The sequence below is a fragment of the Falco punctatus genome (assembly GCF_963210335.1).
Source record: "Falco punctatus genome assembly, chromosome: Z".
NCBI classification, from domain to species: domain Eukaryota; kingdom Metazoa; phylum Chordata; class Aves; order Falconiformes; family Falconidae; genus Falco; species Falco punctatus.
Genome location: NC_137586.1, coordinates 83,314,547 through 83,331,107, shown reverse-complemented (window position 1 = coordinate 83,331,107; position 16,561 = coordinate 83,314,547).

The window sequence follows — 16,561 nt, the reverse complement described above, 5'->3', positions numbered from 1 at the left end:
TTTTCTGTGTGGATGTTCATAAACCATTACAACATCCATCTTATCTTGTGCAAGTCCAGCTTTAAAGAAAGAAAAAAAAAAAGAAAAAGTATGAAGTATGCTGGCATTTTCTTCGAATACAGCGTGATTCTAGTTTTACTGTATCTCCCTCCATCAGAAATGCCTCTGCTAGATTTATGGTACAATAGATATGAAATCAGAATCAAACCTATGGTTTCACACCAAAAATACGGATAAGTTTAGATTTAATGTCAGACTATTTAGACAATACGCCACAAATCCAGGTGTGAACTTCGGTTGTCCTACACCAAAACTCTACCGAGGTAAATCTGGTAGGTTTTATGATGCAGAAACTGCTTCAGACACTCAACTTCAGCGCTGTTTCTGTGCAGAGCTTGCTCTGAATGGTAGCTTTCATTTCAGGAGCTGAACGTCTTGGGTAGCTGGAATTTCCTGCCGGCTCTGTGCTGCGGGGAGGAAGGGGGCTGTTAGGCGCTCTTCGGTGGGGGGTCTCTTATGTCAGCAGTACTTAGGGGAGAGAGTCAGAAGCATAAATCAGCGCCGCTCTGTTTGTGCTCCAATACAGATTTGCTGTGCGAGAAAACCTGACGTTTTAGCTGTCGTTTCCATTCCTCTTGTTTTCCTTCCGAAATGCAGGTCTGTAGATTGTAGCTGGGGTGAAAAGTCTGACCTTGATTTTCCTGCGGTCCCCGGACTGCAGGTGTTAGCATTTATGAAAAATGACTTTCAAATGTGTAACAGGTTTCTTGGAGTTCTTCATGTATCTGTATTTTTGACAGTCCTTTTTTAGGCTGTGTTATGTACTGAGACACAGCGTGCAACGCTGTGCCTTCCTGCTAGGGCTGTCCTGCTTAGGACCTGGACCTTGTTTCTCATCATGTGCTAGTCATCAAGGCACTCTGCCCTGGTCAATCAAAGTAAAACTAAGGTTTAATTGCAGTGGGCTGATTTCTCCTGTTAGCTCACCGACGCATAGAGTAACCTTTCCACTAAAATCCCCTTTCTGACTCTGTGAGACTTCTCCATGCTTACCCACTCTCCATCCAAGATTGCCAGAGCTCTGGTCTTATCTTTCTCTCCAGCTGCTCAAAATGTTTGAGATTATTCTGGCATAAAAAGATTTTTTTAAAAAAATCTTTATTATTTTTCTCCCTGCACTGTACACCCACCCACCCCGCCCCCAACATGTTGTTTTACTTTGGAGCAAAATCCACATCAGAAATGCAACATTTCATATGGGGAAGAAGAGGAAGTCTAGCTCTTGTCCCTTCTAATCATAAGTGGTGGTTCATCAGAACCTTCCCTGGCTTCAGACACCTTGTGTGGGTTCCGCTGCGCTGGCCATGGCAACTCTGAATGTCTCTCCTGTCTGCTGCTCTGTGAAGGCACAGGTCCTGTGTCATACCCACCAGCCCAGCACAGACAGCTTGAATGCCCCAGGCTTATAAAGTGGCAGTGGTTGTCTCCTGCTGGCAAATAATCGCTCCTCTTACATTTAACCTATGATGACCTCCACTGTTGAAGACCTCCATAATGCCTACTGCAGGTTATATTGATCTATATTTTCTAGTTGGTCTCAGGTACTCAGCATTTTCCGAAATCTTGAAACAAATGAATTTGTAAAAATGACAGTAATGCTTAAACACATTTTTTGGGGAAGAAGAGTAACAAAGAGACCGAGCAAAATGGATGGAAACTACTGAAGAAACACAGATTTTAAATTTAACTCAGAGCTTGCTTCCTAAGGAGCAAACAAGTGGAAGTGTATTGCGTATGGGGCATCACATGCAACTGATGGTTCTTGTAGGTCTACACCACTGATCTGTATAGCCATAGTAAGTGTTTTGCAGCTGGTCCATATTCACCAAGAAAAACTGAACATTTATCAGTTCCATAGGACTATGTTAGTGGTCAGGGGAAAAGTCTGAAAGTGTGTGTGTGTTGGTCCAAAATTTTGGAGCCACAGGCTAGCCAGCCACAGTAGTATCTACTAGATTTTTTATTATTATCATTATTTTTTTTTGGCAAACATCCAGAGTGAGCATACAGGTTGGGATTGTCACAAGTGCTGCGGCACACAAAGATGTTCCTGTGATGCTAACAACTCTCTTCACAAAATTGTCATAATACTGAAAAATAGAGCCTGAATTTGTCGTGCCAAACAGAATGCTGATGCAACTTAAGTTAAAAAAAGCAGTACGTATCTCTGTAGCATCCACACCTTGAAAAACATTCCTTTCATGAGCAGTCAGCAGGAGACATGCAGTATTAGTACACTTGGGAGAGCATTTCCCTGTGCCAGGGACTGATCACTGAGAAAGAGGGCAACAAGACTTTAGAGTCCTTTTTTTGGAGCTTATACCCTGGACCCAGAAGAGAAGCTTGGAGCAGGAAACTCAATTATATTCCTTCTGTAGCTCTATGTTTTTTTAGAGAATGAGCACCAACAGTGAGGCTTCCAAGTCGTACCGCTATCTTCCTCAATGGCAAGTGCAGTTGGCATTCTAGTATGCTAGAGAAACATGCAGATGTCTAATCCAGATAAAAAAACCCGCCATTATCATTGAAATTTTTTGGCAACATTGGCATTTCTGGTGGAAATGTTTGAGGTTTCAAAATATTTCCTACATGTATCATTTATGGAAGAGCTACGCCAGTTTTACATTGATGAGAAATTCTAATGAAGGGTAGAGTCCGGCTCTTGCTGGGGTCTACAGCAGTTTGGTGAAGAGTGCTGATTTATATGGTTCATAGTCCACAATCACATTTAATCCAAAGAGCAGTTTGTGTATGGTTATAACCAATGAAGACCTAATGGTTTAAGAAGTACGTACCATGGAAATACGTATGAACTCTTAGCACTGAAACTGTTTGTTTTAAGGCCCACATTGCCAGATAAATGTCTACTATAAGTAAATATGACATGATGTAAGATGTTCCTTGACATAATCGTTTTCATTTCATCTTGCAACTGTGAACCAGCACAGCTACCACCCAGTCCTGACAAAATTAAAACCTAACCATGAGGCTGGGCATTGTTCAAATAGCTTTATCATGTTCACATGGAATTACAAACCAGCCTGTAGATCTGGTTCTCTTGCCACATTGTTAACAGATGTTTTAATTTAAAAATGTGAGAATTTAGGTGTCTCTACAGCATCTCTAAAATGGTAATTCATATCCTTCTCTGCATGCATTTCTCTGAGAGACAGCTGGGGGCTTGACTTTTGAGGTCTTCATGAGAATAGACTGGTAAGGTTACACTGTAGGTTGCATGTCCTTCATTATCCCAGTGCAAGTGATGAAAGCTTCTAGTAACAAAAGGACATTTGGTAAACAAAGGCCGGCTGACTTTTGTATGAAGAGCAGATCTGCCTTTTTGTCCCAGCTATGCACAATGTGGTAGCCAACTTGCTATTTGCAAAGAGCCTGGGGCTGGAGAACCAGAGAGTCATTTACTTTCTGCAGACGATGTTTAAAAGGAGAGAGCAGCAGAAACAAGATTTTTTTTGGCTGTGACAGTGGCCTTTCCTCTTACGTTTTGCTGTCTCACCTGACCACTGCTGCTGTACAGCACCATGGACTCCAGTCCTGTGCATGAGTGAGGAGTCACGGTTCACAGTTTCACCCACTGTGGAAGAGAAGCTGGTCGTTTTAGCCGGATGAGTGTTCTTCTGTCATCTGCTCTCTACCACAGACTATGATTAGAGACAAGCAGCCGCGTATTTGTTCTCCTACTTGATTGAATTTTGACAATTAGCCATAATATTTGTGCAGGTTGGCAGCAACTTCTTTTGGTTTGATTTATTCCCTACCCCTTCCTTAATCATAATCAAGTCTCTATTCTAGTGGTAAATTCCTCTTTCATCTGCATTATCATGCTTGCCTAGAAAAACATACTCTTTCTCAACCAGATGTGATAGGAAAGAGAAAAATTCTCCTATTTCTAGTCTCTTCAATTTTCTTAGAGTTAAGAAGGTGAAAAACCAGCGGACTACTTAACTTCAGCAGTGTTCACTGGTGTTACATTAACTAATCCTAGCATTTCATTCACCCAAGACTTTAGAGATGTAAAGGACCTGAGGAAGGAAAGACTTTAATTTACTGTTTGCATCATTTGTAGTCTTGCCATTTGATTTCCCTCACGGCCTCACAGTTTTCCTTGACTCTGTCTTCCAGGCTGCTTATGGAAAGGAGCCCACCGAGCAGGAGCCAAAAGAGCAAGGAACAATGGTCAACAAAACCCAAGTCCTGAGGAAACAAAACTCTTTCAGTGTTACAACCAGAAAAGCAGCAATGTTGAGTATCTATCATCTTGTACACTTCAATAGCTGCTGGTTTCCCTTCCGAAAAGGAGGAATAATGCAGCAGGTGTGACAATTTTAGGTGAGATGCTATTTCTATTAGGCTTAGCAGAAAAGTGTTATGCGAGTTATACTGCAGGAATAAATTGGTGATGATCGAACATCTGAGGAAAAGGCAGTGCTGCACATGAAAATGAAACTGGGAGAGAAAGGAGGGTTCCAAGTATAAACATAATGGAGCATTATTATCATAAAATACAGCATTTTTATCACAGAATAGTAGAAATGGGGCTAAGTGGATTCATTTTGACATGAATAATATTGGAACTATTTTATATCAGCTGAAAAAGGGACCCAATATACAGCTTAAAACCATTTTGGTGCCATTTGGGTTTTGAAATTTCAGATATCAACAGTTGTTCGATTAATTCCCAGTAAAAGTGAATGTAATTTATGTGCTCACCAATGGATATCGAGAAACACAGAGGAAAACCCTGAGACCAGAGTGTTTTAATTCTACTTGTGTGTGGTTTATGTTTACGTGCTCCATCTTCCCTTCAGTAAATGCATAATTTTCCTCCAGTGTAGGATATTTTTCCCTCTCCCTAGCCCATACGCTCTTGCTTGCCAGAGCATTCTAAACTACTTCCATTAGTATTGCTGTAAATCACAAGGACACCTAAGATTAGTTAGCACTTTTGGAAGAGGTATAGTATCCAGCTGGGCATTCATTGCAATTCTCCATGAGTATCATCTGGTAAAATCCTACACATTTGTGAGTTGTAAATTTGGTAGATATGAATGCTGTATGAGAAGCATCATTCTTCATGCTTACATTGAATGGAAAAGTTTTCTCTCTGACACAAGAATACTTTATTTTGACATCGGAAGTACTAATGCCTTTTCTGAGATAAAAAGTGTCAATAAGGGTCTTATTTCTAAAGATAAAGCTTTTCAAGACAATAAAACAACAGACTGTTGGAATAGAAGTTTTTGGAAGTAAAGCTGATTTAGGCATCCAGAAACAGTTTGTTCCAGGTGGACACGCAACAGAGAAATAACAGCTTGGAAGGTGGAAATGGCCAATGGCCAATGGCAGCACAGCACAACAGCACAGTACTTGAAAATTACATGTATAATCTGTGATACAGAGATAAAATGGCTTCTTAAAGGTATCCTAGTTTATTATTGTTAAATTACTAAGGTCTGGACTGCAGTTTAAATTGGCGAGTACTTGGCTAGAAGACCTGTGAGTAGATCCCACTCCTTCAGCAAATCTCTGTCTCTCTCTATGTACGTATACATAAACACAATGTCGTAAGTGTTCTTCACGTTACTTAGTGCCAGCTAATAGTCCATCAGCAGCCTTGGCTGTCCTAGAGCTGGAGCTGGAGCTGGTGTTTCTTTCCTGCCCTGGGCTGCTAGCTCTTCGCTGCGTGCCTAACCCTGAATGCCATTCCCTGTGAAGCTACTGGATGTTCTGGCACGGAATGAGAAAAGGTCTATGCCCTCCCCTAAGGAAGGTCTGAAGCCTGATTAGCGCATGGCTGAATTGCTCCACAGACCTGCAGGCATGAGGGTGCACAGATGAAGGGGATGCTGGGGCTGGGAGTACCGCAGCCTTCCACATTCCCTGGTTCCTGCTCCAGGGTGAGACCAGCAGGTGTTCACAACAAACTAAAGCGGCATCAGGGCTGCTGCCTGCTTGCCAAAGGAGCGCCCCAGTGCCAGTTTGCACCAGAAGCCACACCAGCGTGCTCTCCGTTTGGAGCACGTCTTGCCACCCTCCATGCTCTGCATGCTCCCTGATGCTAGCGGGCAAATAATGGGGGAAATGGATGACCTAGAATTTGCAAGCTGGGAATTTGGGGGACTTTGTTTTCTTTTTGGTGCCATTTTGTCTCCTTTGTGCCATCAGAATGATGAAAAGAAAATGCATCAAGTGTAGATGAGGAGTTTGCAACAAGAGAGTAGGCAGGGCTTTGTGTTTAACTGTATGAATTCAGCGCTGGAAGAGAACTCGGGAGATCATTGCAGACAATCTTCTGAAACAAAGCAAGATCACGCATAAATTGCTGAAGAGTTTTTTTGCTGACTCCTCAAAGTCTCATGTGAAGATGCCTCAGGATTTCTAATGGGGCTTAAGAATTGCTTAACAGCATATTCATCTGTTGAAAACTCAACTGATTTGCTTTGATGAGGTCTCTAATTTTCTCTGTGCCAGTTTCCCCATCAACAGAATGGTATGCTATAATCAGGAGTATTTTTAGACTGAATTATTCTATCTTCAAAATGTTTGAGATTGCATGTTAAAAAAAAAAAAAAAAAAAAAAAAAAAAGAAATCCAGAATCTGTTTAAATATCATGTTAGGAGGAATAGCAATAGAAAGGGTTCAGCCACTTCCAAGGATCAAATCCTGCAATGCAGCTTCTAGAACTGGGCATAGAGGGATAAAAAGAAAATCCAAACATGACCACTGCACACATTTGGAGCTTGCTGTTGTGTACTTTTGCCAGTTTAACGCCATCTAAGCAGATTCCACTTAACTTTGCCCAATTCCTGGGCCTCAGGTAGTACTGGCAGATGAAATGATGTGCTGCTGCCTGGCTCAGGCACACGGCGTTGACACAGGAATTCTCTGTGGTCCTGCACCCCTTTCAGTGTTAGGGGTGAAACTGTTCCAGGTATGAAGCTGGGTTAAACACGGATGGGACCTTGCTGCTTTCACTGAGGAGGATGGAAGATGTATAATGAGTGCATTATGAGCTAAGAGAAGATAGATAGCTTGATGCTCACTGCAGCTAAAGGAAAAATACAGAATTTAATTTTCTCTTTCTGTGCTGGGTGGCTTTAGGTTACCTAATCTCATTTTTCCTCACGTGTTCAATAATGTTGCTTTCCAACTGCGACTTTTATTTTTTTCCCCAAATGTGTTGGTTGACTTCAGGTATAATGCTAAAAAAGGGAGCTGTGCTTTAAATGTATGAAATGTTACAGCGCGCTGAAAGCATTCTGAAATAATTGCTTCCCAGGTGACACAAAAGTCTTCAAAAGTAGTGCATGCTACCAATCTAAAATCTGTGAGTACTCCGTAATTCACTGTCCTGGCCATGGCAGGGCTTAGGTGAAAGGCATATGTCTAAATGTAAGAAAGGGGCTGGAAAGGCTGGGGCCTGGGGTTTGGGGCACAGCACCCCCTGAGTGCTGGAGTCAGCCCAGTGGGGCTTTTCTGTGGTTTGGAGAAGAAGGTAGCTAGCTCTGGTTGGAAACGCCTACCCGTGCCGATCACTTTTACTAAAAAATGCTTTTGGCCCACTGTTTGGAGTGTTTAGCCAGAAAGGAGACATGGGTCCTTCATTGCCTTCAGCCTCGGGCGCTCACCCCCTCCACAGGGACGGCTCCCGCCCTCTGGCCATAGAGAGCCTGTGGGAGGCACCGTGCAGCGCTCACCCTGAAGCTGGGTAAGTCCAAGGTAAACGATTAAACCCTTGGGATGGCTGAAGCAGCGTAAAAATCTAGTCCACGCCACCTGGTTTTTTTCCTCCTTGCTCTCACATTTCCTCCTCATGCTGATTTTCGCCAGGTATTTCGTTTTCCTCTGTCCCTGCCCCTTCTCACTGTGTGTTTTGCACTGTTCATCTTGAATCAATGGGGTGGTTTTGAAATGAGTTTGTCAGTTCCTAATCAAGCACAGACTTTCTGCTTGGGGAAGAGTTGCACGGGAAATGCTGAAGTTAGGGAGGTCTGGAGCATAACCAAACAGCTAGGTCAACATCTGCAAGGCATGGACCGCAGTAGACATATGCACCGTATGGTCGCATATTGCTTATGATGGTGCTAAAATGGGTCTTAAAAGGCTCTTTGTTTTCCTGCTTCTCCATCCAGAGTTTGAACCCTGAGACTGATAAAGGGCAGGTCGCGGTTTTGGGCTTGTTAGGACACAGCCTGCTGTCTCAGCAAGGAGTTGGACTCCCCAAGACTAGTGAATTATTTAGTAATGGAAGTGAAGAGGACCAAGCTTCCATTCCTGTGCTCAGGTCATGGCACTCACCTGTCTGTGTATTATATTGTACTTTATTATGACAAGGAGCGAAGACGTCTCTTTGTGTACGCACAATTCAGAGCCCCTCACCAAGGCATACTAAATAAATATAATAAACTTGTCATGGGGAGCACTTATGTGGTTTGTGACCTGTTTTTGCTTTAAAAAATATTTTCCAAATGTGAGACAAGTGGTCTGAATGAGTTTAGGGAATAGCCAGTACCGTTATGGTTCTTGTGAGCACATATTGAATCATTCCATCAAGGCTGCAAGCCAGCACGATCATCACCTCCAATGTACAGAAGGGAAAACCAGGGAAACGCATGAAGCGCCTCACTCTCCACTCTCCGTGGTTGCAATGTGCTGTGCTAGGAAGAGGCTGCGCACAAGCGTGGCAGTCTTAAAATCTAACAGATTAAAACAGGAGTGGAAAATAGGTCATAAATGGGAAGGAACAACGCAGAGATCTTAATCAGTCGGGTCTCCTTCCCTTTTTAGTTGGATTTTGTATTTCTGCTCTGGGAGAAGAGGAGGCACTCTTCCTTGGCAGAGCTGGACTGAGCAGCTCAGTTGTGGCTGAGTAAGTATCTGTTTAGGTTCCCCCAAGGTTTTGATGCTTACTGGTTGAGTTGGTTTTTGTTTGGTTTTTTTCTTGGTGGGAGGGTGGGGAGTGGAGTAGGGTGTAGAGAGACATTTAGATGCAAGACTGGAGCTTCCATTGCCAAAGGGCACAGAAGAACTGAGCCTTAACTTCTGTGCAGAGACTCATGCACCACGTTCAACACCATACCACATACTCTGGTCATTAACAAAACTTCTACAGTTACGTATGCATAACTTGGCGCAGCTACATAGTACCTAGTATCAATCAAATGTGGAGTTTTGTGGTCTTGCCATTTTCTACGTTTTCTGTAAACAAACCATGACCAGGTGCTGCCAAGTCACTATGACTTTGTTAACTTGCACTGTATGGGTGGAGTTTCAAAAGCAGTTATTGATGGATGGATGTGAAATGAAGGCCAATGATGTTAGCCACTTCACATGCATAAAGACCTGCACACACGAGAAGAGCTGTTTAGGGCAAGCTTGCTGTCAAACCCAGTGTTACTGAGTTTGCTGACGGACAAAGTAAGGAGGAAGAGCCTTCTGTTCCCAGTGGGGAAAGAAAGAGTTTAAGCGGCTGTAAATGCAAAAGTGAAAATCTGGGCAGGAGGGGTATGAAGGAGATGGTGCCATAGTCAAACCAACAGGCCAGGCTATGACCTGAAGCAGCTGGATTTCAAAGGATTTGTTCTTGCTTGTGAGGAGAAGAGGAGGAGACAATTCTTATTGCTTCCAGAAGTCACTATGAATTCAGAGATGAAAATCTTTTCCATGCCTCCAGTGTCTTTAAGGAGAAGCATCATTAAACTACCAGACTGATGTCAAAACTTGTTCCTTGGCAGGCAGATGCACGTTCTGTGTAGGGAAGTGGTATGGGGAAGAATACATTTGAGTATTGCACGCTCAGAAACTCCTGAATGAGGAACCCAGTTCAAGCCCTCTAGCCCCAGGCACACTGCCAGTGATGATGGTAATTTTAACTGCCATCTCTGGTATCACAATTTTACGTCCATAGTAACAAACAATTCAAACGTCAAGAATGGTTTATCATTAGAAAGGGATTTTTAAAAATTTATTTATTTATTTAATCCTGAAGTTTCACCAGTCTGTGAGAATCCATCATGAGAATTTGGAGTTAACATATGTTCCAAAGAGACGAAGATCAGTGTGTTCCCTTGGCTTCCTTTATTAGCTGAAAAGGGTGGGGGAAGGAAAATAAGCATGTAGCTTAATAGGAAATCAAAATTGGTCTGCGAGTGTGTCTGGTCTGACTTATTCATGACTGTGATACACATGTAAAATATGCTGGTGGTGCTACATAGTCAAAAAAGCAGCTTGCCAACACTGTTAAATTACTATATACTTCCTTTTAATTCCACTGGGTGTGACATTTATGTCCAAATACATCTTTCATTTTGTTGGACTTTTTGTTAGCCCTACTACAGTCCTGAAAGGTTATTTAAGTTTTTGCATGTGGGAGTGACCAGCTGTGAAGGCTTTAGAATTGAAAAGGGTACTTTTATATTTTGACCTGACTTGACTTTGCTTAAAAACAACAGGTCTTTTGTGTTTTAAAACAAGTTGATCTTGGAGAATAAATGAAACCATATATAATTTTACCCTTTTATAACCTCCTTGTCTTCCTTTAGGGGAAAATACAGTATTTTAATCACCAAGTTTGCCAAGAGTAAATGTTGTCATGTGATATGAATGCCGTGATAGGCTCCTTTGACTAGTTTATGTACGATGTAAACAGATGATGCAGAGGACATCAAGGAGCCTGGGTCAGTGTGTTTGGATTATACGTGCTTACATTGCGTTGAAAAAGAGATCAGTGGCATGCTATAGAGTTTAACTAGGCCTACCAAACTGGTGAATTGGTGTACAGCTGAACTGGTCTACCCAAACATGGCAATTTACTGAAATGCAGCTGGATATGCTTAGGGTTGTGCTGGAGACACATGCTGACTGCTTCCCACTCACTTAGCTGAGCTGGAGGGAAAACCTCTTTTCTCGTGGTGGAGCTTCCAAAGAGCTCTTTCAAGTAACAGAAATGATGCGATGTGATGAGACGCTCTGCTAGAAAGTTTTGCATCTGACAGAGGAGCCCATTAAGTAATTGTCTATTGACATACCAGGAGCTGGCAAGAGCAGTTGTGTCACTGGAAATGTTTATACCCAGACCCTTGAGAAAACGTTGGCGTTTCACTCCCACGCCAGTGGGAATTACGTGAGTTAGTAACATACTCCTTTTGGGAGGTCTTTCTGATTTAGATTAACGAAGCATTTGACAATCTTCCTACAGCTACTGGTTCTTGTGCAGTAGGAAGCAGTGGGTGAGCTGCAGTGCTAAAGGCTGTTTTGTTTCTGAAGTCTCTGAAGCTTGAGTGACAACTCAGCCTGACTGATGTTTCAACAGAGGAGCCTGGGCTCCAACTGTCAGAACGCCAGACAGGAGGGTGCAGCGCAAAGCAAGAGGTTACTTACTGCAGACTACCTGTGGTCTATTAGCCGAACAGGTCATGGAATTTAGGCAAGAGTTGTCTGGAGATACATTATGTCTTGTCAGATATTGATTGACTGAAAAATAATAAATGTGCCTCTGAGCACACAAGCCGTTCAGGTTTGAAAGCGTCAACTGAAAGCCGAGTACAGGTTAGTTCTTTGTGTAAGATTTGTAATTTTGGACCTGAAGAAGATCCTTCCTGTCCAAAAACATGTGGTTTTTTTTCCAATTGTCAGCAAGTCTTGCAGAATGACTGTATTTCTCCACACATTTTGCCTTGCTCATGACCTCAGGGCACCATGAAAAAAGGTATTATTCATAAAATCTAAAAACTGTCATCAAGCAAACAACTCCGGCCACATGTTCAAAACCTGTTTTTTCACTGTGTAGACATATCTTCTATACCCAGCATGCTGATCAGACTGCATTATATGAGCTAAAGGAAAACTACTTTTCTAGCCAGCCAAGTGCCATCAAATACATGTGGAACCTATACGGGCCTCATAATGTGTGTTGAAAGCACTCATCAGCTGCGCCTGCAATGACTAACAATGATCAAGTAAAACAAGAGAAAAAGAAGGTAAAAAACCAGGCTGAAAACCCTTCCTTAATTGGGAACGTTCTGACTAGATAACGTAAAGTCACCACATGAGTATGAGAAGCAGGTTTAGATCACACTTTCCTGGTATCTGGTGTTTTCTACCGTGGTTAGCATTTTAAACTATTAGGAAGATAATAGTTTAAATAGTTTAATAATAGATTATAGTTTTCTTTTTGTTTTTGCTTCTCCAGAGAGTACTTGCGGCATGGAAAGGGTGGTTTTAACTGCAAGCAGTAATCAGAGATCCAGGTATGTTCTGAGGGGTTCATCAGCAGGGAAACACCAGTCATAATACTGGAAGCAACAGTAATCCTCACTGTATTTCACAGAATCACATTGTCACAGAACGGTTTGGGTTGGAAGGGACCTTAAAGACCACCCAGTCCCACCCCCCTGCCCCGGACAGGGACACCCCCCCCCCCCCCCCCAGCCCAGGCTGCCCCCAGCCCTGTCCAGCCTGGCCTTGAGCCCCCCCAGGGACGGGGCACCAACAGCTGCTCCGGGCAGCCTGGGCCATCTCACCACCCTCACAGGGGAGAATTTCTCCCCAGTATTTCTAACTGTTGCAACTGTCCATCGCAAAATTGCATGTTCAATGCTTTGTGTTTCTAGGAGTCGTAGAGAATGTCTGCAGGTTGCTTTATCTGTGAATACTGTGAACCAACTGAAAGATTAAAAACCTTAGAGCACTAACAGAGTAATTATTTCCTCTACCATGTTGCAACTTCGCCTCTTGGCCACAGTGTATTTCCACTGCTCACTGACTGTGGTTAACGAGGTAGAAAGAGCATTCATAGACAATAACATTGTTCCAAGGACATGAAATCTTCCAGTCATCCTTGGATTCCACTTTTTGTTTCCTCCACCACTAGCTATGTCTGCCCATTTGCTTATCAGTCTCTCCAGCACATCAGACCTTTACGGCAATCCCATCTCTTACTCATGCTTTACTCATTTCCCAACATGGCTATTACTGCTTTCCAATTTAGTCTTCCTAAATTCCCGCTTTGAATTTGAGGTCATTTAGAGTGCAGATGCTGATGAAAATTAACATAACAGTAATCCACAGCTAGTACATGCAAGGGTATAAAATATCCTGTGTATTCAAAGAACAACACGTTATGTTTCAGGTTCTATTCCGTTGATTTATTATCAGCTGCATTGTTAAGCAGTGAATCTGGATGTGCATGCAGCAAACAGATTGCCACATTTTGTTCCAAAATTTAAAATTTGTGCCATTTTAGCAAATTTTATCTTGGTACACCTTTAGTGAAGCAATAGGAATACAGCCATGGCAGCACACAGCTCAGTTCAGTCAGTGCCTGAGAAGAGAAGGGCTTGCAACTGGACTCCTACTCTTGCCTGTAATTCTGTCAATCCACAAGACAGCTCAGGTATGTCTCTGAGCTGCAATCACAAACATAAAATGCTGCAAAGACAGTGCATCTGTCACGTGCCAAACACAAGATGAAGAGTCCGTACCTGTTCCTTCTGCTCATGCAACTCTTGGAAGGGAGAACATTTAATATTTTTCAAGGTGTACAATCTTGATCCAAGGTATGCTCTTACTGGAAAACGCTCTTCTATAATTCTGCATTCTCGTTGTTCTCATTAGTAGAGAAAACCAGATGGGATCCCTTCTCTGATCTGCACTTAAAAACCACCACCTACACCACCCTTACCTTTCATGCAATGTATGCAACAAGTACAGGTGGGGAAGCTTGCCAAATGTTAGAGCCATCACCCATATCATTTAGATAAAAGGATAAAGCTCCAAGGTGGAAGTACTGTTCTATAGCGGTAGGCACAACTATAGCATAAGGCATATTTAATCACTATTCCATTCACTCCCAATGCACCTTCCAGCGCCTCTCCAAGGGAGGTGTACAGACTTGCCATGGTTGTAAACTCCTGCCAGAAATTCCTGCTGCTGTCTCCTCAGCCACCTGTGACAGCCATTACCTACTCTGTCAACCTACGTCAAATCCTACAATTGCCCATCAGAATGACTGAATTGTCAGGTTGAAAGAAACCCTTAACAGTTCACCTAGTCCAACCCCCCCCCCCCCCCCCCGCAATGAGCAAGGCCATCTTCAGCTAGATCAGGTTGCTCAGTGCTTGAATGTTTCCCGGAATGGGGCACCTACCACCTCTTTGGGAAACCTATGCCACTGTTTCATGACGCTTATCATAAAAAATGTCTCACTTACATTGAGTCTAAATCTATCCCCTTTTAGTATAAAACCTTTATCCCTTGTCCTATTGCAACAGGCGGTGCTAAAAAGTCTCTCTTTCTAATAAATCCCCTTTAAGTATTGAAAGGCTGCTGCTGTTTCAGGCTACTTTAGCACCTGCATCATTTGGTAGTATCATCATTTCACTTCTCTTAGTCTAGAACTTGGAGCAAAGAGCAAGTGCAAGAGAAGACTACTTTCCCTGACACCTCTTCTGACAGAGCTCTGTTGGGAACTTACTTACTGCTCTTTGAAAATGACACCGTTCAGGCTGAGAGTTTAAGGATGACTTATGGCAAAGCTTTAGCAAGTGTGTGTGCCCAGAGTTATATTCTCCCCTTCCTTCCCACAACATCTACACCTTGGCCAAATGTCACGGTATTCTTGGTTTCTCATGTCTCTTTTGCATGAGAAAAAAAGAGAGCAAAGAAAGCAAAATAGCTTTAAGAGCTAATATGGGAAAACAGTATTTTCTTCATGTCATAGTAACTGAGAAGAGGTAGCAATTTCTTCAAAGCCAAAATTTTGAAAAACAAAGAACTCCTCCTGAGGCAAACACACATCTAAAGCAGTCATTTCAAAATAACGGAGATTTGTCACAGCTTAAAACTCCTGTTTTCAGATACTTTCACTGGAGGCAGCTGTTGAGCGGCCCCACCATACATGACGCTTACCTCTGCCTACAATCACTTCTCATGCTTGCATACAACCTAGTTGTTGCTGAACTAGTATTGCCAGCAGCTGCTAAGAAATGTTATTTACTTTGCTGCTGAAGTAGCACTGTTGAGCAACCATGCAGCTAGTATGCCATGAATATCCTATAAATGTTGTATTAAGTACAAAATAAAAACATCCCTAACTAGGAAGTATCCATCAACAGCTTGCACTTAGGACAAAATGAAGAACTGCTGCATAAAAAGTAATTTTAAAGTTTGAACAAATGACAAACAGTAAGAGGCCTATTTGTCTGAAACCCTTCAATGATAAAATGCTGTGAACAGGACTGGCATTTGCAATACAGTGCGTTCATGTCAACAGTTTTAGGATTCTCCATGGGTTGTTTCACTGGTATTCCTAGCCACAGCTAAATGTAAGAGATTACTAAGAATTAATCTGGTAACTGGAACAGGTTGGGATGAACTGCAATGTGTGAATATCATACAAACACCATTATTTATAATACAGTCTTATAAATATGAAAGCCTAGAATATAATTGCTTAATATAAAAAGTTATCAGATGACTCTCTGCATATTTTGAACATGTATACACCTGACAGTCAAAACTCAAGACTCTTTAGGAATTTCCCTCCCCCCAGTCTAGGAATGGCACCTTTGAAATCCAGAAATGGGTTGCTTTGATGCTATGTTTGGAGCAGCATTCACATTTAAAGTTACAGAAATAGATTTTGCCTCTCCCCAGATCTCCTCCTCAGTTTAAGGCTGCTATGCATGCACAGCATGGTCATCATCACACAGCTCTGTACTCCTCTGAACCTGCCTGGTTTACAGCCAGGGGTATTTATTTGGCCTAAACTGGAAAAATCTAGTTTTCCTGGCTCCAGATTAGAAAACAGTTTTGGACGAGTACTTCCAATGGTGATTTAGACATGCATCTATATGTGAGATAATACAAAGCTAATAACTCATAATCACTTTCTTTCTAAATGCAGGGTAATCTGGATCTATGAAACAAGTTTTTCAAACAAGAATAACAACAGTTATATACCTTTTACTCTATTTTACTGCCAGTCTAGCTACTTCTCATCACACATAGTTTCAGAACAGTAAGGATTGCTGACAATTCTCTCAAACACAGAAGGTCTGGTGGAAACATACGTGTCGGGCAGTATACTAGATTACTAAAAATTTGCAAAATTATAGAATAAATGCTAAGGGCAAGCATTACTAAAGGCAATCTAATATTTATTAATATAAAGTATAATCTAATTTAGGTGTTTAACTTTCAGAATGCTGGAACCTGCTACTTCCTTATCTGCAGACTCCTAAGAACCTAACTCTTCACTTAGCCGATTTAAAAACCTTGTATTAAAATCCTTGTATAACAGCAGCAGACCCTTTAGAATCCTTTTCCCACAATACTGGAAAAAGTTGGGGAATGATTAACCTGGGGTGTAGAGGTCTAAAAGTGAATAGATATGATACTTTACACAGAGCAGTCCAGGTTCTTCAATCCGACATCTGTGCCTTCCAAGCAGCTAGCCAGACATCACTACAATTCACCCAAAGG